The sequence below is a fragment of the Rutidosis leptorrhynchoides genome, chromosome 6, assembly GCF_046630445.1.
Source record: "Rutidosis leptorrhynchoides isolate AG116_Rl617_1_P2 chromosome 6, CSIRO_AGI_Rlap_v1, whole genome shotgun sequence".
Lineage (NCBI taxonomy): Eukaryota > Viridiplantae > Streptophyta > Magnoliopsida > Asterales > Asteraceae > Rutidosis > Rutidosis leptorrhynchoides.
Genome location: NC_092338.1, coordinates 376422675 through 376449567, shown reverse-complemented (window position 1 = coordinate 376449567; position 26893 = coordinate 376422675). Strand labels below are relative to the sequence as shown.

The window sequence follows — 26893 nt, the reverse complement described above, 5'->3', positions numbered from 1 at the left end:
CAAATAAACATTAGAAAAAATAAAATAAAACAAATAACTGCACGAAGCCGGCGGCTTCCTTAAGCCATGCCGGCGGCTTCATAACCTGCATAAACAATTTTCAACAAATTTTCCAGAAACCTGTTTAATCAGCATAATTTTCAAATCGGGCATTTTTATGAAGATGCCGGCGGCCTCTCTATCATGCCGGCGGCTTTATACTAGTTTCTAGATTTTAGGATTTTTTTCAGCATCCATCAATTTAAGTCTAATAACATTAATCAAACAGATCTAGCAACGATTAACAGGTATTCTATAATAATTCATAATTCAATAATCATATAATAGCAAAAATTTATCAAGGAAGGAAATAGATGAGGCCGGCAGCTTCAAGCTTATGCCGGTGGCTTCATCTGTTTACAGAGTAAGCATGGCAGGTTTCGCAAAAATTAAAAGGATTTCAATAATGCAAAGTTAAAAATTCAAAAACTTACTCTTTCAGCCATGAGTGATTACAAGTGGGATTAAGAAAATAGCAAATTTCTTTCTTGAGAGCGTTTTTGAATAATTGAGAGTGTAAAAATGAAGAAATAGGGCGGTTTAGGAATAAAAACTGTCTGGGGTGCAAAGCCGACGGCTTTAAAGCCAAGACGGCGGCTTCGTGGTCAAAAAGCATTAAATGAATGACAGCGTGCATCTTTTTCTGAATTTAACAGGCCGGCGGCTTCAGTAGCACAAGCCGACGGCTTTACTTAAAATTTTTCAATTTTTAAAATTTTTCGAAATAATAAAAATTACAAGTATTCTGCAAAACTCTACAGTATATGTGGTCATAAAATTTTAAGTTTTAATTGGGCTAAGGAAAATTACTTCCTTTCCAAGTAATGCATCTTTCTCAAAGTAGATTTTCAATCTATGATCATTTATTTTAAATGTTTCACCCTTTTTATTATACAATTCAACATATCCGGTGGAGAAAGATTGCTTAACTATGAAAGGACCCATCCATCTAGATTTTAACTTTCCCGGAGAAAATTTATATTTTGATTGAAAAATGAAAACTTTATCCCCTGGTTGAAATACTTTGATATTTTTAATTCGTGCATCATGCCATTTTTTCGTTTTCTCTTTATAAATTATTGAGTTCTCATAAGCCGAAAGCCTAAGTTCATCAAGTTGATTAAGTTGGAGTAGTCTGTATTTTTCTATTTCCTTATAATCTAAGTTACATTGTTTTAAAGCCCAATATGCGCAGTGTTCAATCTCAACAGGTAAATGACAAGCTTTTCCATAAACTAACCTAAAAGGAGTAGTTCCTATGGGTGTTTTGTAGGCAGTCCGAAAAGCCCATAATGCATCATCTAACTTTCGAGACCAAAGTTTTGGGTTATTTTCAACTGTTCGTTCGAGTATTCTTTTTAATCCTCGATTAGTATTTTCAACCTGACCACTCGTTTGAGGGTGATAAGCTGTAGAAAAATGATGGTTAACACCATATCTTTTAAGAACTCGTACAAGTAATTGATTAGTAAAATGGGTTCCACGATCACTAATTAAAGCTTTAGGGAAGCCGAATCGACAAAATAATTTTTTAAGAAAGTCAACTACTACTCATGAGTCATTAGTAGAAAGAGCTTTTGCTTCAGCCCATTTAGAAACGTAGTCAACTGCTACCAGAATGTATTGATTTCTTTCGGAAGAAGGAAATGGTCCCATAAAATCAATACCCCACACATCAAATATTTCACAGACTTGAATGTTTTGACGGGACATCTCGTCATGTTTTGAAAGATTTCCTCCTCGTTGGCATGTGTCACATGATTGAAGTAATTTATATGCATCTTGAAATATGGTAGGCCAATAAAATCCAGAATCTAATACTTTGCGAGTCGTGTAATTTGGACCAAAGTGTCCTCCTGGCGCACTACTATGTATTATATTAGGATTTCATTTGCTTCTTTACCATGTACGCAACGTCGAATGATTTGGTCAGGTCCTTCTTTAAATAAGTAAGGACTTTCCCAAAAATAATGTTTAAGGTCAGCGAAGAATTTTTTTCTTTGTTGATACGTAAAATCTTTCCTTAATTCTTTTGAGGCTAAATAATTTGCGAAGTCAGCAAACCATGGATATGACTCATCAGAGATCATCATGAGACATTCATCAGGGAATGTGTCTCTAATTTCAATGGAATCGTCTAGATCAAGATTCTCTAAACGCGAAAGATGATCTGCTGCCAGGTTTTCAGCTCCCTTTTTATCAATAACTTGCATATCAAATTCTTGTAGGAGTAAAACCCATCGTAAGAGTCGAGATTTGGCATCAGGCTTGGTGAGTAGATATTTTAATGCAGAATGATCAGTGTAAACTGTTACTTTATTCATTATTATATATGAACGGAATTTATCTAATGCGAAAACAATAGCTAATAATTCTTTTTTTCTGTAGTTGTATAATTTAGCTGAGCTCCTGCTAATGTTTTACTAGCGTAATAAATAGGATGAAAGTGTTTTTCTTTTCGTTGTCCTAAAACAGCTCCTATAGCATAATCACTAGTGTCACACATAAGTTCGAAAGGTTTCAACTAATCAGGTGATATTATAGTAGGTGTGTTGGTAAGTTTATCTTTTAAAATAGAGAATGCTTTCTTACAGTCTTCGTTAAATTCAAAAGGTGCGTCCTTCTCTAAGAGTTTAGTTAATGGACGGGCAATTTTGGAGAAATCTTGAATAAAACGCCTATAGAATCCAGCATGTCCTAGTAAAATTCTAATTACTTTTACATTAGTGGGTTCAGGAAGATTGGAAATAATATTAATTTTTGCCTTATCAACTTCAATTCCTTTGTTATAAATTTTATGGCCAAGGACAATGCCTTCTTTTACCATAAAATGGCATTTCTCTCAATTAAGAACAAGGTTCATCTTTTCACAGCGAGCAAGCATTTTATCAAGATTGGATAGACAGGAATCAAAGGATGTTCCAAAGATGAAAAAATCATCCATATAAACTTCCATGAAATCATCCACCATGTCGTTAAAGATAGCTGTCATACATTTTTGAAAGGTTCCAGGGGCATTACATAACCCAAAAGGCATTCTTCAATAAGCGAAAGTACCAAAAGGACAAGTGAAAGTAGTCTTCTCTTGATCCTTAGGATCTATTGGAATTTAAAAATATCCAGAAAAACCATCCAAGAAACAATAATATTCCTTTCCGGCTAATCTTTCAATCATTTGATCAATAAATGGAAGTGGGAAGTGATCTTTTCGAGTTGCTTCGTTTAATTTCCGGTAATCTATGCAAACTCACCAACCTGTAACAGTTCGAGTGGGAATTAATTCATTATTTTCATTTTGGACAACAGTGGTTCCTCCCTTTTTAGGGACACATTGCACTGGACTAACCCACTGGCTATCGGATATTGGATAAATCATTCCTGCATCTTACAGTTTTAAAACTTCCTTTTTTACTACTTCGGCCATATTAGGGTTTAGGCGTCTTTGTAGTACGGAAGGTGTGGTCAATTCCTGGAATGTCAGAGGTTTTCCACGCAAAAGCCTTTTTATGTTTCTTTAAAACTTCCAATAGTTGCTCTTTTTGAATTGCGGATAACTCGAAAGATATAAAAACGGGAAGTTCAGAGTTATCCTTTAGAAAAACATATTCTAAATGCGAAGGTAATTCTTTGAGTTCCAATTTTGGTGGTACTTCAAGTGAGTATTTTATTCTTAGTTCATCAGTTATTGGTTCATGCTCTTCTTCTCCCATTTCAAACTCCCATAAGTACCTCAAACCAGGTTCATGAACATCAACCCTACTCACTTCTCTAATAATATTCACCTTTTCAAAACGAACTTCCTTAGAAACTTCAGATTCAATAGGAACTTTACCCTCGACAGGTTTGAATAACTTAGTAACATTGCGCTCTAAGTTTTGAATGGATGCTTGATGATTATTTTGTACTTGGGAAAGTTGAGCTTTTATGTTTTCATTAGCTTCATTTTGATTTTTGATGAAAGTGAGGATGCTTTCTTCAAGATTAGACTTCCTATCTGTTTGAGAATTAGAAGAATTGGGAATGAATGGCGCTTTAACAGGAAAGAAACCAGGTGGATTATTATTATTATTAGTAGGATAAGGTGCATTATAATTATTACGATAGTTTGGGTTTCCTTGGAATTGATTCACATATGAAACATTCTCAACTTGCTCCATAGTAAGACTAGCAACACAATCCTTAGTAGCATGAGGACCTTGGCATTTTTCACAACCTACCTTAATCATATGCATCTCCTTAGTAAGCTTTTCAATTTGCCTTCCTAAATTACCCAATTGCACATTCATAGCCTTAACCATATCTTCAGAATCAAAACTAACAGATTTTACCGAACGAGAAATATCTAAGTCTTGGTGCCATTTATGGGAATGCGCAGTCAACTTATTAATCAACATTTCAGCTTCTTCGGCAGTTTTACTCATAATGTTTCTTCCAGCAGATGTATCAATCTCTCTTCTCGTAGCAATATCACAACCCTTATAGAAAGTAGTTACCTTTTTAAACTTATCCAAACCATGTTGTGGACAACCTCTAAGCATTTGACCAAATCGAACCCAAGCAGAATAAAGAGGCTCATTAGTTTTCTGACGAAGATTAGCAATTTCAGTTTGAAGGGTGACAGTTTTAGACGCAGAAAAAGATCGAGTGAGAAACTTTTCAACCATCGTATCCCAACTAGTAATATCTCCTTCAGGTAACGAGTTCAACCATTCCCTAGCTTTATCTTTTAGTGACCATGGGAAGAGACGAAGATAAATAGTATTACTTTCCACATTATTAATGTTAAATATCTTTAAAATTCCGAATGTGGGCATTAGCATCTTCCTTCTCCGTACCCCTAAATTGATTATCTTTAAGCAAATGAAAAATAGGACCCTTAATATCAAAATTTCCTTTTATTTCGGGCTTAGTAATAGCATGACCTAATCCTTCCTGACCAGCTTTCATTAACGTTTCCATTGAATCAGTCATTTTAATTTCTGAACCAAAAAGAGATCCCAAATTAGAATCAGGACTAGACGAGGGGCTAGATAATGAATCATGATTAGAAGTAGTTCCCTCTTGGAAATCTAATTTCTTAACAATTTTCGAATCCTTAGAAAGTTTAAATAATATATCGGGATTTGACAACGTTCTTTGTAAGACCCTTTAACAACGTTTAAATATTATAGGACTGGTTTCTTGGACCGAGTAATCATGTGATCTAAAATCATGAAAAGAAATATTTTAGGAGAAAATCTTTTAAGCCTTAAAGGATATATATATTTAAGTTTTATGTTTATATTAATATTTAAGAAATATCTTAGTAAATTATTGAATTTTAAATAAATAAATATAATAAATATTAATAACAAAATTAATAATATAAATATTAAATAACAACTTTTATCGCATAACAACGAATAATCAAACATACACGGCCTATTGAATCTTTCAATACTTAAGTGACCCGTCAACGTCTAGGTTTGGGCAGGAGCCTTTAAATCGGAACCCCAGCAACCCTCCCCTAAAGGAAGACAGTCATCACCCATTTTCAAGAAATACCAATAACCAAAGTATATCCAACTTCTGTATTTACCGCGCTACACTTCCCCGGCAGCGGCGCCAAAAATTTGATGTGTCAAAAGTGTGTGCAATAATGCGTGCCTTTTTAATCTACTTTTAAATTTATAAATTCTTAATTTACTAATTACTTTCAACACTCAAACGAGCAACAAAACCCGATCAGATGTAGTTTAGTATTTTATAAGTTAAGGTTCGTCCAAAGAGAACGAGTGGGTTTAAGAATATAGGTTTTGGTTTTTAAACTTTGAATGACAAGAAACAATTAAATTGCAAATAAATAACTTAAGAGAAATAAACAATAATAAATAAAACACAAGCTTGAATCTTTCACATCTTGTTCACAATTGCCTTTTTAAATTAAGATCGAACTCAGATTGATAATTGACCTAAGAATATCTATTTCAAGATTAGTTGATCAGGTTAATCCTAAAATAGATGGCTGAATTTCCTACTTGCATTAAGACCTGATAATGGATTCAGTGTGATTAACCAAACCCTAATTATAGTTACTAGCTATAATTCTCACAACTAAACTAATCCGATTATATTTAAGGTTTATCAAGTTTTAAACTTAGTGATGTTCTAGTTAAAACCTAATAATTGAGTTATCCAAACCAGATTAAATTACTGGTGGTATTTTAATCAGACATAAAACATAACAAGAAATCAGAGATTCTGTCAAAATACAAAGTCTGTGTTTATTACATAAAGCCGGCGGCTTTAGCAACGAAGCCATCGGCTTCGTTGAGAATTCTGAATAATTTTACCGAATACTTTTTATTTTGATCTGAGTATAAATAACAGTCGAATGTTAAACAGTACAGATGAAGCCGGTGGCTTCGGCCCATGAAGCCGGCGGCTTCATGTTCCACTTCCGGATTTTTATTTTCTTTCATACATTTTAAATAGTTCAGGCAATTGATCTCAAGGTGTTACATGATTCAAGCATATGTAAGGCTATTAGCCCATAACTAAAGTAAAAACAATTAAAAGATAAGAGATAAAGTAAAGAGTCATACTGACATAGAAGAAATCAAAGACCAAATAATTGATTGATGAACTTGAGAGTTGAAAGGAAATAAAACCCTAACTAATTCGTACTTGAATAATGAAAAGTAAAGAAAACTGAACTGTATCAAAACTCTGACCTAGAGCCTCTATTTATAATGTTTTATGACGGCTAAGCCAAGCCGGCGGCTTCAGGGTGAAGCCGGCGGCTTCCCTAAGTCGGTGACTTATTCTCCAAGTAAAACGTGATTTCCAAGTAAACAACACGTAACCGTCTTCCTCAAGCCGGCGGCTTGTAGCCAAGCCGGCGGCTTCATTGATTCACCAAATCTTTTTGTTTTTGTCTTGATTTTGTTTCCATTTTTAATTGAACTTGATAAGCAAGTCGAGAAACCGTGTCCTTAAAGCCGGCGGCTTCGATGTGAAGCTGGCGGTTTCACTTCACTTTTTCTTGAGCTCCAAGTTTAATATATTTTATGAACAAAACTGGAATATTCTGGAACTTCTTGGGGAAGCCGGCGGCTTGGTGCCCATTATGCCGGCAGCTTCATTTCTCAACCTTCAATTTTTCACTGATTTGGATCCTATTTTGTGCATTTCTTAAACAAAATATTAGAAACACCTATTTTCCCTTTTTACCCATTTTAGTGTGTTTTGACATTAAAATGACTTAAAAATAACAAGATAACTCCTTAAAATGATATCAAAAAACTGTATAATTTAGGAGTTATCAACATGTACCTCATTGCAATCCATGCTTGAGACATCATCTTCTTTGAAGGGAGATTCAATCTCTTCTTCACTTTGACCATCTTAATCTAGATCATTTCAAGAACTCATGAGGCAAAAATCTTCATTTCCATCCAAACCCTTTTCTTGAAAATATTCAAGCTTCTCCAAATTCTTCCTTACCCCTTTACCCTTTAAACTCCTAGAGTTTTCTTCTTCTCGGGAGCATAGTGAATCCCAACATTCCTTTGCACTTGCATATGAAATTATCTTTATTCTTTCTTCATTAGGAAAAACTTCATGAAGTAGTGAAATTGCATCAAATTGTTTCAAGACATCATTGTTTTGAAATGTTGATTTCACTAGTTTTGAACTTGCTTGTGGAACAAAGTCTCCTACTTTGATTATTCTCCACAAGTAGTAATCTTTGGATTTGAGATCATTCTCAAATCTCAATTTCCACACATAAATATCTACCTTATCAAAGATTGGTGCTTCTTTCACCAATTCTTCCAAGTATACCATAGTTTGAGTTGATCCGAGAATCGTTGACTCAAGTTTTTGCGCAAAACGAATTTTAACACTTCAAAAACGTTTATAGAGCAATGATTTGAGCAACCGCTCTGATACCAATTATAAGTAACTAGAGGGGGGTGAATAGTTACTTAACACGTTTTTAACACTTTTTCTATTGATCACCAAATTCGATTAACTATGATCAACTAATTCAATTCAAACTTGATGTGTGTAGTATGTATGTTCAAAATGATGAATAAAGTAATGTAAAGAACATAGACACGAGGATTTATTGTAACACCCCATTTTTCTAAACATGATGCTTGGGGCATCATACAGAGTCCAAAGGTACGTATTTAACCTTGTGAATGTCTAATTTTAACCGTGGTCGACTTTGAAGGGTTTAAATGTTAGGAAATCGTTTGATCAGGTCTTGTATCACATTTTAGATAGGTTTACCGCGTCCCAGTAGGTCGCGGAACGTGACAGAATGGATTGAAATGCAATGCCATGAAAACCCCTTGACCTGACTAACTTGTCGCGTTTGGGCGATGATATGGCCGAAACGGACAGTTTTTAATTGCGCGGTGTCGTCAGGCCGCGGCTCGCCAGGATCAGCCACTCGTGGGAGAGGGTACTGTTTTAAATTTATATTTAGCGGGGCCGAAATCTTACTACTCCTTATAAGTAAGGGAAATATGACCTAGAGTCGTATTTTTGAGATATCAGTAACATCGAACCTATATTTTAGCCTAAGATAGTTAGGGAGTCATGAATGTTTATTTTGGGATTTTCTAGTTTATAAGACAGGTAAAGTAAATGTGATAAAATTTGTAATTCAGATAAGGTTAAAGTAAGTGCATACTATGATTTCGTCAGTTATGTTGCCGAGATTATGGAATGTTGGCTCATGAATAGGCAGAGGCCTTGTATTCATTACACTAGTCCTAAACGCCCCTGTCATAAACAATGTCACTGGGTACTGCGTTAGGCTTGAAGATTCTGAATAGACAGCAACGTCCCTTACCCCTGACGCCCGTGCAGTCTGACTACAGGCATACACGTTCAGACGGCTCATCCAATTGAGCGACTCGGTTGGGTGACGTATTAACATTCCAAAATGGTCTAAACTTTCTTAAGCATAATAGAATACATGGTTTACCATATCCGAGAGACGTGATGTGTTTCAATGCTTTCGTTAATGATTGGTAAAAGATAGTTAGGCCCTTAAAAAGAGTTCAACCATAAAGAACACCATGGCCAAGTCAAGTTGACTTCCATGAACACGTTCGGTTATCCTAACGGTCCAATCCTTTATGTGTCTAAACAAACATTTCCTTAATTAACTAAGAATCCCTCAAGCGGGGTGCAATGCTTGAGACCGCATTATGGTGCAGTGTACTGGTCAACACTAACCGTGTTCCATGGCCTTACTTAGCAGAGGTACAGCTTACAACAACCGCTGTGCTTCAGCGTGCACGTACGAAGTTTATATGCTTAGTGACTACACTAGCATGGTCTAGGACCGACAATGTACTAAGGGTCTAGTCAGATGTTTTACTACGAAAAAGTCCTCAGTCGGAATCCAAAGCTCGATAGACTTACTACAACCGGTGTGCCTCGGTCGATCTTACGTTGTATCCGATAGAGTTCTCTTACCAAGGGGTGACACAGATAGTGTACTCTGAATCGGGGTTCGCGACTTCCCAATAACAGAGCCTATAACTACGTTCTATTAGTTGGAAAAGCGATTGAGTTTAAAGCATAATCGGAAAGCATTTCGACAACATACACAAACCATAATATTATTTTGGCATTATAACTGCTTACATCGTAGCATACACTAAAGATAACTACTCGCTAATCATGGAAACAATATCATAAAACATTATATAAGATAAAGGATAGAAGTACCAGTAGATTAAACGAGTTCTGAATACAAAAGTGACAACTTCAAGACTCCAGACCGCTCCTAATACAATCTTCGGCGTTCTTCTTTGGGTACTAGGTTTCCCGCACGGAGTCGAAGGCCTTGAGAGTATGACTAATATTGTACAAGAGAGAGAAAGAAGTGAATTGAAGTGTGTGTTGGAATGGATAATAAAGACCCTTTAAATAGACTTGAAATTTGCCAGAATATGCCTGGCAGGCCGCATGGCAGGCCGTATGGTGGGGCGTATTTGGCAGGCCGTATTGCTGGCAGACCGCATGGTGGGCCGTGTGTTGAGGCGAATTTGGCAGGCCGTATGGCAGCCCGTATGGTAGGCCGGATTTGATGCTGGTTAGCCTTGATTCCCTGGATCGTAATTTGATTTCTTATCTTTCACCGTTTTTGCTCTAGAATCTTCATTTTAGCTCTGATTCTCTTGATTCTTTTTGCACCACCTTCGTAATTACTTGTTCTTCAATTCTAACCGACGAAGTGGGTATTTTACCGACAAAGTTCGAATCTTTCTTGTTTTTGGGCCTTAATACCGGGGTGAAAACGTGACTTTTTAGCCGATATCAAATATCCCACACTTAGACTTTGCTTATCCTCAAGCAAACTCTCATTTTTTTAGAATCTTTTTGGTGTTTCTTTTCTAATAGCCTAAGCGGTTTGCTTTTATTATAATAGCAAAAAGATAAGGTGAGTCATCTATGTTAGGATTGAAATTATCTCTGCAAGCATGCGAGGAGGTTACATGACATAGGCTAGCTTTCACGGGTCACTCAAATCGCTCAAGTGTTTAGGGTTCCCTATAGATCTAAGAAATGAAGTACGCTCATAGCCAGTCATGCTGCACCCATCGTCATAGGCTTGATAAAGACTCAAATCCTTGCTGCTAATGCGAGAACGGTAGTAATCTCAGCTTAATAGGTCATTTGTCAATGATGGGAAAGGAATTTTAGAGTGGTAGTGAAGTTGTTTTTGAAGGGTGAGATAAAAGGGTAATGTAGTCTTTACACAGACTTTTATTCGGATAGATAGGAGTGCTGAAGTGTTTGAAGCACTTTTGAACTTTTTCTTCATTTGATAATCATTTTCGGTCGAGTTCTCTTCGGCATTTCTCTTATTTAGTTCTGCTCCTTTTTCAAAACTTGAAAATATCATCATTTTTTTTTGGAGACTTCATCTCGAGAAACTTTTTTGCCGGTAAACTTTTTCGAGACCATTTCCATGATACTTGAGAGGTTTATAACATCGGGTTTTCGAAAGGAATCTCATTTTCTAGATTTTTTGGATAAATAGTAAAGGTGATATGGATGTGGTGGTGGAGTAGAAGTAGTGGAGGTGCGGAAGGTTTATGTTTGACAAATGGCTAGCTATTTTGAGTACAACCGAATCGCGTTTCGCTGCTTGAAGATGTAGATCTAAAGCAAGTTCTGATTCTGAGCACAGACGTCGGCACTCTCAACGGAAAATAGTGAAGCATTAAAGATGAATGCTGGTCTTATTTGGGGTGCCTCACCATAATCAATTTAGGTCGATAATGCCTTAGTCATGCAATGCTCTATTAGAGATTTCAATCTAACAAGATTTCCACCCTACTTAAGCCTTATTTTTATTGACAAACGTTTTAGGTTTTCAAAAATACTCTTTCGAAAAGGGTTTCTTTTTGCAAAAAATTTTGAAATTTGGCTTAAGGACTTGGAATCTTCGTAATGGTTTATTATAATACAGCATAAAAAGATACCAACATCCCACACTTAGACGAACATTGTCCTCAATGTTCCTAGTGCATCCCACACTTAGGAGTTTAAGTTGAAGATTTAGGAGTATTTGTCTAGTGTTTTAGTTGGGTGTTATCCCACACTTAGTGAAAAGCTAGAATGTGGCATAGTTTGAATCTTGAGCTAGTAGCGAAAAGAAAGAAATACCCCTAGCAGATGCGGCTAGCTTCCTTGCTTCTTTATCGGCTCATTTGTCATCCTTTATTCTTCTACTCTACTTTATTACACGGGTTGCCCCCCGAAAAGCGCTTTTGTTTAAGGTCGTTGGCTCGACCGTAGTGATGCTTCAAAAAGCAAACATTCCTTGTTGATGGTTGTGATCTTGGTCTTTTCGAGGGAATGTGAGTCTTGGTGGATAAATCCTGAGAAAGTGTCGGACCAGTAGTGGTAACAGGTCCGATACTTCTCTTGAAGATCTTCTGAAAGATAAGTAGTGCGCAGTTTCAGCTCTTGATAAGTCTTGAAGTCCGATGAGAATATGATCCACAGCCCTGCTGGTTGACCCATGAATGCCAATCATAGAAGCAGTGCTGGTGTTGATGATTTCTCTGATGGGATGCTCATTTCGGAGGTCTTCAAATAATGTCAGAAACTGTATCTTTAGAATTTCGAAGTCTTCAGAATGGTGATCTCCACAGTAGGAGTCGGTTGCTTTCACAGATTAGTTAAGAGACGAAGCTGGAAAGAAGTGAACAGCAATCCTCATACGAGTATTAATTTCACCGTCTTTGAGTATATCTCCTGACATCCAGCTTTAAATGTGAAACTAGGATCTGTGGACTCGTGGAAGATACGTGATAGCTGCTTCATAACATAGGTGGCAATGTTGACTCGATCTGGTTCAAGATGAGAGAACATATTGTTTCGCCTTGCTTCCTCCATAACAGCGTCTTGTAACTCTTTGATAATCAGATCAGCGTGGTGATCAATTGTTACGTAAATCACTAATCTGTCTTGTGTGCTTTCGAAATTATCTCTATCCAGAAGAGCAAAAAGACTGTGAATATCCTCGACCATTTGCAAATCAGAGTGATAAGTCGGGCGTCCGGTGGAAAGATCCATATGCTTCCGGATGAGAGTCAGTAGTGCTCGTTGGTTTCGTGAGAACGGAAGTGCAGATCCGGCTAAGGCATTATAAACCCTAGAGTAAATGATCTTCTGATCTCGACAGAATCTTGTTTCGAGAATAGTGCGAACCACTAAATTATGCTCTCATTGCCTTTCTTCGTGATAGATATGATCGTGAAGAGAATTGATAAAGTCTTGAATGCGTTTTTCTAGGATTTCAACATCATTGTCTTATCTTCGGAGATAGAGGTGGTGTTCTTCTCTGATAGCCATAATTCGTTCTGTTAAGCGTAGCGAAAAATCAATGGTTGACTTTCGGATGGCTTCGAGAATGTCTTCAAATTCATAGGTATCATTGATGAATGTGATCATGTCTGCATGTGTGGATATAACCGAAATTCGATCTGAAGAAGAGTCCGGCTCCCTTTGATCTGGTTCGGTTGGAAAGTGTGAGTTATTCAGAATGTCTTCATGTTGCTCTTCCTCATCATCATCGGTATATGGTTCCTCTGAGGATGCGTCTGATGAACGGGTTTCTTCAGTATTCTGATTCTCCACTTTGATACTTACATGATCAATTTTTATATCCTTAACCTCAGCCTTATCGGTCTTCTTCTTGAAGCGAATGATTAAACTGTGATCTTCCGTCTCAAGCCTCATTATTTCTTCATGACGCTCAGTGCTTGGAACGGGTATTGTCGCAGTTTCTTTTACGTCTTCTATTTTCTCTTCCTCCTCAGATTCCTCCTCTTCCTCTATTTCTTCGCTGGGATCCTCTTCTTCCTTTTCTGGGTCGTTTACAGACTGTGATTCGACACCCATCTCGACATCGTCGGCTGGTGGTAAAGACTGGTCATCGAAAGTGATCCGTCTGGTGGAAATAGCAAACATCTCTGCCTGTCCAGAAAGATTGGTTGGTCGGTCAATTTTGAAGGTAACGCTCTTCCCATGTGATCGTAAGATCAAGGTTTGATCGTACACATCAATGACAGTCCTAGCCGTATTCATAAAAGGCCTTCCTAACACTACTGGGGTGTGTAGGTCTTCCTTGATATCCATTACTACAAAATACGTAGGGTACAAGAATTTGTCGACTTTCACCAAGACGTTCTCAACTATACCCTTAGGATACCGAATTGTATGATTGGCAAGTTGGATTGTCATTTTGGTTGGTGACAAGTCTCCTAACTCTAATCTTTTGTAGAGAGAGTAGGGGATTAGGTTGATACTTGCTCCTAAATCTGCTAGCGCATGAATGGTTCCAGATTGGTAGATTGAACACGAGAAAACGAATCGGCCCGTATCTCCTAGCTTAGGTGGTAGAGAGTTTTTGAGTAATGCAGAGCATTCTTCACTCAGTAGAATTTTGTTAGAGTCTGGTATCCTTTCCTTTGTAGAAAGAAGCCTTCGGATGTATTTCTTCTGGTTGGGAACTTTGGACATGGTGTCCAGGAATCTGCCATCCAGTTTGAAAGAATCAAGCTTGGATGGTTCTCCTTGTAACCTTCCAGGATAAGGTACGCGAACTGGAGTTTCAGGGGTCAGCTTCTGAGTAGATGTCGATTTGTTCTTGAGCCTAGTTGACCTTCTCCATGGTTCTTCCTCTGGGATTACGGAATCCATTTGCTTTGCCTCTTCTAAGTGGGGATTTTGGATAGGATTACTTGTCAATCTTCCCTGCGGTTGGGTTTCAAGGCGTTGTGATAACTGTCCGAGCTGCGTTTCCAAACTTTTGAGCAGAGCTAATTGATTTCTCATTAGTATCTTCGTCTGATCTTGCCTAGCTGCAGTTCTCTGATTTAGCTATTGTTGTCCTTGGATGAACTGAGTTAACTGATCATCAGCTCCGAGAGTGGGGTTAGCTGCTTTTATAATCTGGGTGGTAGGGGAATTTTCCTCAACTGGGGGACCAGTGAGTGGAAGTGGTTGATCGTAGGTCAATTGAGATTGTTGGGCTGGGTAAGGTGGATAGCGATAGCGGAAAGGTTGATTGCTTCGCTGAAATTGATTAACCCTAGGTGGTTGATTAAATCCGGGATTTGGTGGACGAGCTGGGTATTGGACGTAACAGACTGAACCGTCGGGGCTTTCGTACTCAACTTGATAATCTTCAGTAGGTTGCGGGTTGGTACAATTAACACAAGCCTGAGCTTGGTTAACCTGCTGCGGTTGCGTCTTCAATTCTCCGAGTTGTTTAGCAAGAGATTCCATCTTGTCTGTGAGGGATTTGATGGTCTCTGTTTGATGGTTAAGTGCAGAGAGGGGGGCAGATGATGAATTTGTTTCACCAGTATTCCAGTCATGATGATGCATCGTCATGTTTTAGAGCAATTCCCATGCTTCGTCTGCGGTTTGGTTCATCAGATTCCCTTGAGCTGCTGCATCGATCGTCGTCCTATGATTTACCGTAAGACCATTGTAGAAGGTGCAGATTTGGGCTGACCGTTCTAGCTGGTGATTAGGGCATTTCTTCAGCAGGGTTTTGAAACGCTCCCATGCAGTGTAAAGAGATTCATCATAACTTTGTTTGAAGTTAATGATGTCATTCTTCAACTTGGTTTTTTTAGAAGGGGGGGGGAATATTTGGTTAGGAATTTAGTAGTCATCTCCGTCCATGACGTGATAGAATCTTTTTCCAGTCCTTCGAACCAATTTTGAGCATGATGAGTGAGAGAATAGGGGAACATGTATAGCCGGACTATATATTGTCCTATCCCTGGCTGTTTGTAGGAGTTCGAAAGAGATATGAATTTATCAAGGTGAGAATTAGGATCGTCATTTGGTAATCCATGAAACTGACAGCTATTCTGAATGAGCTGGATGATGTGATGTTTTAACTCGAACGAGTGTCCTTGAATCTCTGGAAATCTGATTGGTCCTCCTCGACCTCCAATCGAGGGTTTGGTATTTTCTGCTAAAGTAACGCGTAACGCCATTTGGTTTCTGATTCGTGCTTCCTTGCATGCTTTAGAGATTATTGCGTCTGGATCAGGTACGAATAACAGCGGCCCTGGTCTAGATCGGGTTTGGGTCATACACTAGGTATGCCTTTTTGTTTTTAATTTTCGCAGATAAGCTAAATTATAATAAGCTAAACAAAACTAATTTAATTCTACGGTATTCTAATTTGATCTAATTGTAACCTAAGTTAATCTAAGGTAATCTAATCTAAGGTAGTCTAAGGTAATCTAAGGTAATCTAATCTAAGGTAATCTAAGGTAATCTAAAGTTCTTTAACTAATTAACTAACTATCCTACGGTGGAATATGTTTTTGGTTTTGGCTACTGATTCACTGATATTTCGGTGACAGAGCTCCGCACAAACTTTTCAACAAACCAAGTGGCCAGGCCGACTACGGAGAGGCAGGATCCTTTTGGTCCCAATATAATTGGCGACTGTTCGGAAAATCCAATAACCAAGTTCGTGTATAATTGTCTTTCTTAGATACCACTAAATGTTTGTGAATAAGTTTGATAGAGAGCAGTATTGCGTGATACCAGTTCCCCGGCAGCGGCGCCAAAAACTAGCTACTCTCCTGATATGGCCGAAACGGACGGTTTTTAATTGTGTGGTGTCGTCAGGCCGCGGCTCGCCAGGATCAGCCACTCGTGGGAGAGGGTACTGTTTTAAATTTATATTTAGCGGGGCCTAAATCTTACTACTCCTTATAAGTAAGGGAAGTATGACCTAGAGTCATATTTTTGAGATATCAGTAACATCGAACCTATATTTTAGCCTAAGATAGTTAGGGAGTAGTAAATGTTTATTTTGAGATTTTCTAGTTTATAAGACAGGTAAAGTAAATGCGATAAAATTTGTAATTCAGATAAGGTTAAAGTAAGTGCATACTATGATTTCGTCAGTTATGTTGCCGAGATTATGGAATGCTGGCTCATGAATAGGCAGAGGCCTTGTATTCATTACACTAGTCCTAAACGCTTGTGTCATAAGACATGTCACTGGGTACTGCGTTAGGCTTGAAGATTCTGAATAGACAGCAACGTCCCTTACCCCCGACGCCCGTGCAGTCTGACTACAGGCATACACGTTCAGACGGCTCATCCAATTGAGCGACTCGGTTGGGTGACATATTAACATTCCAAAATGGTCTAAACTTTCTTAAGCATAATAGAATACATGGCTTACCATATCCGAGAGACGTGATGTGTTTCAATGCTTTCGTTAATGATTGGTAAAAGATAGTTAAGCCCTTAAAAAGAGTTCAACCATAAAGAACACCATGGCCAAGTCAAGTTGACTTCCATGAACACGTTCGGTTATCCTAACGGTCCAATCCTTTATGTGTCTAAAAAAGCATTTCCTTAATTAACTAAGAATCCCTCAAGCGGGGTGCAATGCTTGAGACCTTATGGTGCAGTGTACTGGTCAACACTAACCGTGTTCCATGGCCTTACTTAGCAGAGGTACAGCTTACAACAACCGCTGTGCTTCAGTGTGCACGTACGAAGTTTATATGCTTGGTGACTACACTAGCATGGTCTAGGATCGACAATGTACTAAGGGTCTAGTCAGATATTTCACTATAAAAGAGTCCTCAGTCGGAATCCGAAGCTCGATAGACTTACTACAACCGGTGTGCCTCGGTCGATCTTACGTTGTATCCGATAGACTTCTCTTACCAAGGAGTGATACAGATAGTGTACTCTGAATCGGGGTTCGCGACTTCCCAATAACAGATCCTATAACTACGTTCTATTAGTTGGAAAAGCGATTGAGTGTAAAGCATAATCGGAAAGCATTTTGACAGCATACACAAACCATAATATTATTTCGGCATTATAACTGCTTACATCGTAGCATACACTAAAGATAACTACTCGCTAATCATGGCAACAGTATCATAAAACATTATATAAGATAAAGGATAGAAGTACCAGTAGATTAAACGAGTTTCGAATACAAAAGTGACAACTTCAAGACTCCAGACCGCTCCTAATACAATCTTCGACGTTCTTCTCCGGGTACTAGGTTTCCCGCACGGAGTCGAAGGCTTTGAGAGTATGACTAATATTGTACAAGAGAGAGAAAGAAGTGAATTGAAGTGTGTGTTGGAATGAATGACAAAGACCCTTTAAATAGACTTGGAATTTTCTAGAATACGCCTGACAGGCCGCATGGCAGGCCGTATGGTGGGGCGTATTTGGCAGGCCGTATTGCTGACAGATCGCATGGTGGGCCGTGTGTTGGGGTGTATTTGGCAGGCCATATCCATACAGGCAGGTCGTATGGCAGCCCGTATGGCAGGCCGGATTTGATGCTGGTCAGCCTTGATTCCCTGGATCGTAACTTGATTTCTTGTCTTTCACCGTTTTTGCTCTAGAATCTTCGTTTTAGCTCCGATTCTCTTGATTCTTTTTGCACCGCCTTCGTAATTACTTGTTCTTCAATTCTAACCAACGAAGTGGGTATTTTGCCAATAAAGTTCGAATCTTTCTTGTTTTTGGGCCTTAATACCGGGGTGAAAACGTGACTTTTTAGCCGATATCAGGCGATTTTGTCGCGTTCTGGTCGTCGTGAGACGCGACAGGTTGTCGTGAAATACGACATAGTTGTTGAACTGACTATTTTGACTCGTTTTTAAGTGTATTTTGGGGGTGTTTTGGTAATTTCACATATGGACGGTTTTGGAGCCATAAGACTGATTCATGGGTCAATCTTATCCTCATTTTCACACCACAAACTCTCTCATCTTCAAACCCTAAAGAGAGGAAGAGTTTTAATAAGAGAAAGCTCCATTTGGAGAAAAAGGAGGTTGATTCGGGTTACGTTGCAAGAGGCAAGGTTGTTCTACTCGTCAACGGCATCATTTTGGTGGTATTAGTAAGTCTCAACTCCGAATTTCATCTTTATGATTTGATATTCAAATTAAGGTTTTGAGCTTGTTAGTTGTGAAACCCATTTTAGATGATGAAGTGGGTTTATGGTGACTATTTATTTTTGATACTTGGCAGGTTTTGGGTTGGTTGACATTTTGGCCATGATTAGGCTTTGATTTTGGGTGTAATCAATTAGTCTAGTGATTATGGAAGTATTGGAACCCTTTTGGGTGTATTTGGGTTGACTAATTTTGAAATGGGTCAAAATTAGGGTTTAGGTGTCATTTTGGGTAAGATAAGTGTTTAACACTTATTATTGGGTTTGATTGGCGTTATTGGAACCATTATCATTCTAGTTAGTGATTATTGGTAAGTTTGGGCATGGATTGTGTTTGAAAGTGCAATTGGGTCGAAATTGCACTAGTTGTCAATATGGGTAGGTTTGTAATCCACCCTAATTGTGTTGTTTGTTATGTGATAAATGGAATATGTGCTTTCCATTGGCGATTGCGGATTTTGGATTTGCATCCATCAAGATTTCAAGGTGAGTGTCGATATATTATGTACATATGTATATATAGGATGGGTGCGGGTTGGTTGTAGTGATCCTCGGCTATAGAGATCACTTCACATATAGGTGGATTTGATGGACTTGGGTAATAGGTCCAATTGGCACGGTTATGCGTTTTGATTGACCACCTTTGGCGAGGTGCACACTTCGTGTGTACATTATCACATGGGCTTGTGATGTGGATTATACAACCCCGATGGCGAAGGGTTGGTATTGAATTGTAATTATACAACCCCGATGGTGAAGGGTTGGTATTGAGTTGTAATTTATATAACCCTGATGGCGAAGGGTTGGTATTTGAGTTGCGGTTGAGTAACCCCGATGATGTGGATTTATATAATCCACGAATCGTGGGTTTTGATTTGGGAGGTGAATCACGTGTGGTGCGGATTTACGGTGACGCGTGTAGATTCAGTCATCTTATTGAGGTAGTGGTCACGTGTGGTGCGGATTCGCTAAGGCTCGTGTAGTTTCGGCCAACCTCAATGTTGTAATGGTATTGAATATAGTAGTCGCGTGTGGTGCGGATTTACTAAGGCTTGTGTAGTTCGGCCAATTTGGTTTGGGATAAGAGGTTAACCTTGGGCGGTTTACGCATTGTTATATCTATATATATTGTTATATTGTTGTGATGTAGCTAATCCTCCAGGTGTAGCTTGATGGCGTTGTTGATGTACTTACATTGTTGAAATATTAGCTTGTTGTATAGCGCTCGTACGGTATGCTTAGATTAGCTTGCCTTTATGCTCAGACTCCGGTATGTGCTATTTGATTATTGTGTGGCGTGTCCATTTTATGCATATGTATGTATGTAGTATATTCTCACTCACTAAGCATTAGTTTACCCTCTCGTTGTTTACATTTTTATAGGTTCGCAAGGTGGCGGCTTGGGTAAGCATGGGGACTAGTGCTTTGCGGGTTGCTTTAGAAGTTTGTGCTTTAGACTTTTGATTAGGATTGTGTAGCATTCCCAATCACCATGCTCGGTTTTGTTGAAAAGTAAAATAGTCGGGTCAAGGTTTACCTTTTGGTTATGTCAAATGGGTCTTGGGTTGTATGCCCGTTTTGTAATTCAACTTATGTAATGTGTGTTTTAAAGTCGATTAAACTTACTATTGTAATGAAGACGTTTTAGGAAACATAATTGGGACTTAAATGTTGTAGATATTATTACGTTAAAAAAAATATGGGTCGGTTTAAAGACGGGTTGGGTCGTTTCATTTATAGTGGTTCGGGTGGATGTTAACTAATCCACCTTAATCTACTCCCTGATTACACTAATCGGGATTTGTTACTTCACTAAGCACTTTTCTCCAAACCCGGTTGAGATCCGATTTACAAGTCTTCAACTTCTTTGGTAGACAACAAACCAAATCTTTCTATCCCTTTAAAAGATCAACTCTAACCTAGATCAACTTTTCTTCACCTTGGACAAGTATTAATCTTCAAATAAGATTAATCAACTTCCTAAGTCCCTTTAAGGAAGTAGATCACTAAGGGTGCATTTGTTTGCCTCTTAATGGAATGATTCAGCGCTGAATGCTGAACCATTTAGCATTCAGCGTGTTTGTTTATAACCTCTGAATGACATATGGTGCTGAATGATTCAGAATTCAGTGTTGAACCATTCAGAGTTGAAACACTCTCTTAACCATTACAAGCCTAATTTTTCTGTAATATTCTTTTCAAATCACATCCAGAACGTGTAACCAACAAGTATATTATATTTTTTATTCATGTAACAAGTTAATAAGGTAATTATACTCAATTCATATCGTTCATTTAAAATGATTATCAAACAGCTTATTTTCATTCAGAGCAAACTTTACTCAGAGGCTCTGAACCATTCAGATTCTGAACCATTCAGCGCTAAATCATTCAGTTTTATCAAACGCACCCTAAGCTAGCCTATGCTTCTACTAATTGAAGTTACAAGAGTTATACACTTTGCAACGATGATCCTAAGACAATAATAGGACATACATTACACTAAGTAAACTCACAAGATTAATGATTTTGATTAGTAAGCTTACAACAACCAAATTCTATATCTATAAGATCATAGAATCTTCTCTTGCTTGATCACATTTGAGTAGTAATTGGAGCCCTTGTGATCTCTGGAAATAAGCTTTTGAAATATGCAAGAGGGTCAGCTTCAAATGCTCTTCAATGCTTGCCTTTTATAGTAGGATTCAAAAAATAGCCGTTGACACACGGTTGCCAGCACGATCGACCGTGGTTCAACCGTGCGTGCTCCAGTCCAAAATGTGTATCCGTTGTATAGCCGTTTAACTCAAATTTGAACACCACATTTTGGCACCTTTACTCCATCTAGCACCTGCAAAAGAAACTCAACATCCTATACAAGTACTATATGCATTAAGTGTGTGAGATTTGGTCTTATTGAGTGAAAGTGACATAACAATCCAATAGTGGTAAACCCAACATTCTTGCAGAAGTGTCTTGATTGATATTTTGGGAAATCTCAGTTTGGTCAAGACTTATTTAGTCACATTAATGCATTTGTTTCAATTCTAAAGACTAGTCAATATGTCATTAACTTCCTAGTTTCAATTAATCACAAGTCATGTTCATTTTAAGATTAGGTAGAGATTAATTGAATGATGTCTTTCTAAGATAATCATTAAGTATGTAGAGACATCAAAGTTAAGTCATACTTGAATAAGAAACCACAACTTGTTACTTAGACAAGACCAAATAAACAATTGACCATAATTTCATTATGAACCATTTTACACTTAATTTATTGGAGTAGGCTAGTTACTTGAATCCTAGCATTTTAACTAGTAAGCACATAGCAAGCATATTAATTAAGTTGACAAATTTATGATTATTAAACATATTAGCAAGTAGCAAGTAATACTCACACATAGCAAGAGATAGTTACTCTAAGATCAATCATATAGATATTTGCACAACTTATAATTTAAGCTATTAGCAAGCTTACTTGAAATATAACATATTGCATGATTAATGTGTAAGCACACATTAATGTCCAACACATGCACAAGGGAAGAACAATCTCTAGTTGAGACTTGGTGACCATCCTAAATGTATCTAAGTATATTTTAGGATTACAAGTCTTTACTAGTTACACTAGAAAGCATTGTTCTTCATTTAGCCTTAATTAATCACTAATTTATCTTTAATAGTAATTATTGTTCTATTGATATTGGCTTAAGTGTGTTGGTACTTGATGATCATACTAAGAATGTCTAGATAAGATTTAAGATCACAAGTTGTTGTTTAACACTTATGTGTTATGTCTAATCTTGGTTAATTTGTCATTAAGATGTCATTAGGTGTAGTTAACCATGATTAGTGTTTTTATGACCAAAACTCAATTGAGTATAGAGAGGGCATCTATTCTAAGCATGTTGAGAAGGGTTTCATGAATTATAGATGTCAGGAACTAGTCAAACTTAATTTGGTCAAAATTGGTGACAGAGCAAATTGTGGTCGCACTGCGGTTGACCGTGGTGGCGACCGTGCAACTGGTTTTCATAAAACTGCATTGCAATTCAGTTTGGGGTTATACGGCTGGATATACGGTCGACCGTACCTTGACCGTGTATTTTGCTGATCTTTAATTCCATTCTTTAAGCTATGTTTGACTTGGTCATTTGCAAGATAAAGTATGGATTAGTGACCTTGCGTGTTTTATGTTAAGATGTCTGCCATCACTTATGCATATGTATGTGTCATTATCAAAACATATTCTTTGGTTAATCATCATACTTAACTTTGTCATTTAGTTCATTAACCAACATTCAATCAACAAAGCTAATTTCTGAATCAAAATTACTTCCTGAAAAGGGGGACTCATTGTGTTGGAAACTTAGCAAAAATGGGAGATTTTCTACAAAATGTCTTTCAGATGAAATCATGGCTAAGGCCCTCCCAAGTAACCCGGTAAACTCGGCTACTTTAAAAAATTATTTGGTTCCTAAAAAAATTGAGGTTTTTGTATGGAGAGAAAAACGGAAGAGGTTACCCGTCTTGTTAGAATTAGACAAACGGGGTATTAACCTTCACTCCGTCCGTTGTCCTCTATGTGACAATAACCTTAAAAATCAGTGGACATTCGCTACTTTTTTGTAAGTTTGCTCGGGATATTTGGGAGAAGGTTTGTAATTGGTGGGGTGTAAATGTTTCGACGATTCTTTCTTTCGAGGACATTTTCAACATAAACTCAAATTGTCAATCAACGGAGATGGGTGCGAAGATATGACAAGGTGTTAAGTGGACATGTGGGTATTTGTTATGGAAGAATCAGAACCAAAAGGTCTTCAAGAACTCGAGTTGGACTTCTCCGAGTGCGTTAAGCGAAATTCAAGTAATGAGCTTCGAGTAGATCGCGAAGCGTTGTAAAGACAAAAAAATCGAGTGACACAATTGGTTGCACAATCCTAATGTTTATTTAATGTAATTTATTTTCGAGTAGGTGCTATTATATGATTCTAGCTCGGTATCATTTTGTATAGTGCCTTAGTTTTGTGCGAACTCGTAATATGGTGATTTTTTTCCCACCTTTGTTTGGTTTTGTGTGGAATATAACTTTCTTTAAAAAAAATAAAAAAAAAACGTACTCCGTATTACTTATTATTATCACTTATTTTTTTAAATATAAAATATAGTCAATTTAATTTTGATTTTAGAAGAAAAAGTGATTTGGGCTTGTACGATAGGATATAGCATTAGCCATTTTCCGTAAACGGATAAAATTATCAGCCACTCTCTTCACCTGGAGCGTCATGTAAACGTTATTTGCAGGCCAAATGAATTATTGGTTTTCAAAACTTCATGGTTTCGAAGTTGAAGTTGACGTGGAGGCGCGTGTTACTACACACAACTATTTTGTCTTTTTTAAGATTTAAAATTAAAAATTAATAAATAATTAATTAATTAAAAATGCCACCCCAAAACCTTTTTTCCCCACTTCCTAAACTGCTCGCGATCTACTCGTGCGTCAACGGTCAATTTAACTTTAGAGTTTCTTTGACAAAATTTGCCGCTATGATAGTTTTTTTTTTAACGGATGATGATAGTTCCACTTTTTTTTCTGATAAATTTATTCATATTTTTTTTGATAAATCTACTCATGTCTTACATTGTATTTTGTACCGTACAATCAAGAGATGCAATAATTTAGTGGATTTATTAAAAACTCATGTGAAAATATCATCCCTCTTATTTAAGTTGAATATTAAAATTTATTATTTATGATAAGTGAATACTACTTCCTCCTGTCACGACCCGGAAAATTTCGACCAATTTTTAATCAAGCTCTCGATACGATTTAATATTTTTGACACGATAAGAAAAGCTTATTAGGTTGAGTCTCAAAAAATTTGAACTGTTTCATATATTCAATTACCTTTCGACTATTCCCGGCAATTCACGAACAATAGTTTATGATTAATATACATAATTATTGATTGTATGAATATTATAATATATTCAACATGAGATATTATATAAATGTTACATAGGTATTAATATGTAAAAAATCAATAATTTAAATTTAATTACAAGTTAAATTATAGTTGTTATATTATCTTTATTATTATTACTAATGTTATTAATGTCATTGATATTAGAGATAGTAATAAAATTATAATTTTTTTTTATTATGATTGATATTATTATTATAATAAAATAATACAAATTATTATTATTAATATCAGCATTTTTTTTATAATTATTTTACTATTTATTATTATTATTATAATCTTAATTTTGATTATCAATATTATTATTATTCTTATTATTATTATTATTATTATTAGTATTTTGATTGTTTATAATATCATTACTTGTACTATAATTAATATATTTATGTTTATATCTACTTATTATTAATATTAAAAATACTATATAAAAACAAAGGGGTAAGTGTAATCTGTTATATATCTGTTTCACCCTATCTTTTCTTCTTTAAAAATAATGTACGCCTGTGATTTACTCAATCAGCTCAACCCTACAGATCGATTCGTTTTATTGGTGAACAATCATTTCGACTTACTATAAATTTTATCTATTGTTGTCTGATGAATTAACCAAATAAAAAGAGAAGTTTGTTTCCTATTCTCGACACCCAACCTTCCATCTTGAACCACATGTTCACCACCGGCCACCACCGGCTGCCCAACCACCCCAACCACCCACATCCTCCGTCGCCCACCAATCCACCACCACCTCCTTCTTTCTCTATCTCTTTTCTTTCCCTATTATATATCCGGGAATCCACTAAACCCTCACCACCGTCACCCTATTACAACCGCTAACCATCACCAAGATCTACCAATTCACTATTCTATCATCTTCATAACCCATCATCGAGCAATATCATCGTTATACTAATATTACAGCTGCTGCTAGTATATTATGTTCTATGTCTGTTTCGGTTATAAACCCAACCCCATCGTCGATCATAACATCATCTTCATCAATCATCACCATAGAAACCCATTTAAACACCACCTGCTTCCATCGCCACCAACATACTACAACTATTACCACAGCCACCGTCGATTGAACCACCACCATCGTATTATTTTTTTTTACCCAACCCTACTGCTGCGTTTCCTGCTACTAACCCGTCACCCTTGCTATGACCAAAACCCACCCTATAAACAAACCTGTTGTTCTCTATTTGTGTTTCTGTTTCCCTTTCTAGTTATGAATGAAAGTGATAGTGATAAAGAACGAATCAAATGATGTAAATTTGTTTGATTTTGGTTCGGTGGTTTTAAAAAAAAAAAAAAACAAAAGAGGAGCATAATGGAAGACAAGAGCATAATGGAAGATAACAACTATTTTGTGATCCCACACATTTTCATTTTTTTATTTGATATGGTATATCTTAATTATTATTATAATTATTATTATTATTATTATTATTATTATTATTATTATTATTATTATTATTATTATTAATTAAGATTATGTTAATGATTAAAAATAATGATGACTAGGATGAGGGATGATGAAACGAGGTTGAAGATGATAACAGTGAAATATAAATGATGGCTATGTTATGAATAAAATGGATCCTCGTTCGATCGATTGGGTTTCTAATATTAAGAAGATAACAGTCAATTACATATTAAATTAATTAATGTGCGAGTTAAAACAGAAAATAACGAGAATGGAAGAGTGGTTCTGGGTGTTTGTGTGTATACGAGAGGTCCTGTGTTCAATCCTAGCCTGCTGGATTTTTTTTTTTTCATTTAACTAAACAGACTCAACTCAGGCCATTGGGCTTGATTAATTATTCTTGGGCCAAATTAAGCTGTTGGATCAGACTCTTACTAAGCTTGATTACCTTCTTTGGACTAAACAATTTGGACTAGTCAATTATCTTAATGGACTTCAAAATGGGTAATTATTATTAATATTAATATTAATATTATTATTATTATTATTCTTATTATTATTATTATTATTATTATTATTATTATTACTATTATTATTATTATTATTATTATTATTATTATTATTATTATTATCATTATTCATATAAATATTAGTATCATTATTTATTATTATTAATATTCATTAGTGTTAAAAATTAACATTTTTAATAAAAGTATCATTTTTATTAAAGTTATCATTTTTATTATTAAAAGTATCTTTATTTTTAAATTTATCATTTTTATTACTATTATTATTATTTTTATCATTATTATTATTATTAGTATTATTAATATATCAAATAAAGATTTTTTATATAAAAATATATTTATGATATAAAACATAACTATATTAATATTTTTATAATAAATATTAATTATCTATTTAAAGTATATAAAAATGAATATA

At 36.4% G+C, this 26893-nt stretch overlaps 1 non-coding gene across 1 annotated transcript; it reads left to right on the top strand.

Annotated features, from left to right (window-relative positions):
- The first annotated feature begins 15088 nt into the window (after positions 1 to 15088).
- LOC139856649 (small nucleolar RNA R71) lies at positions 15089 to 15195 on the top strand. Its single transcript, XR_011762116.1, has one exon. It is a non-coding gene; the product is annotated as a small nucleolar RNA R71 (small nucleolar RNA).
- The last annotated feature ends 11698 nt before the right edge of the window (positions 15196 to 26893 follow it).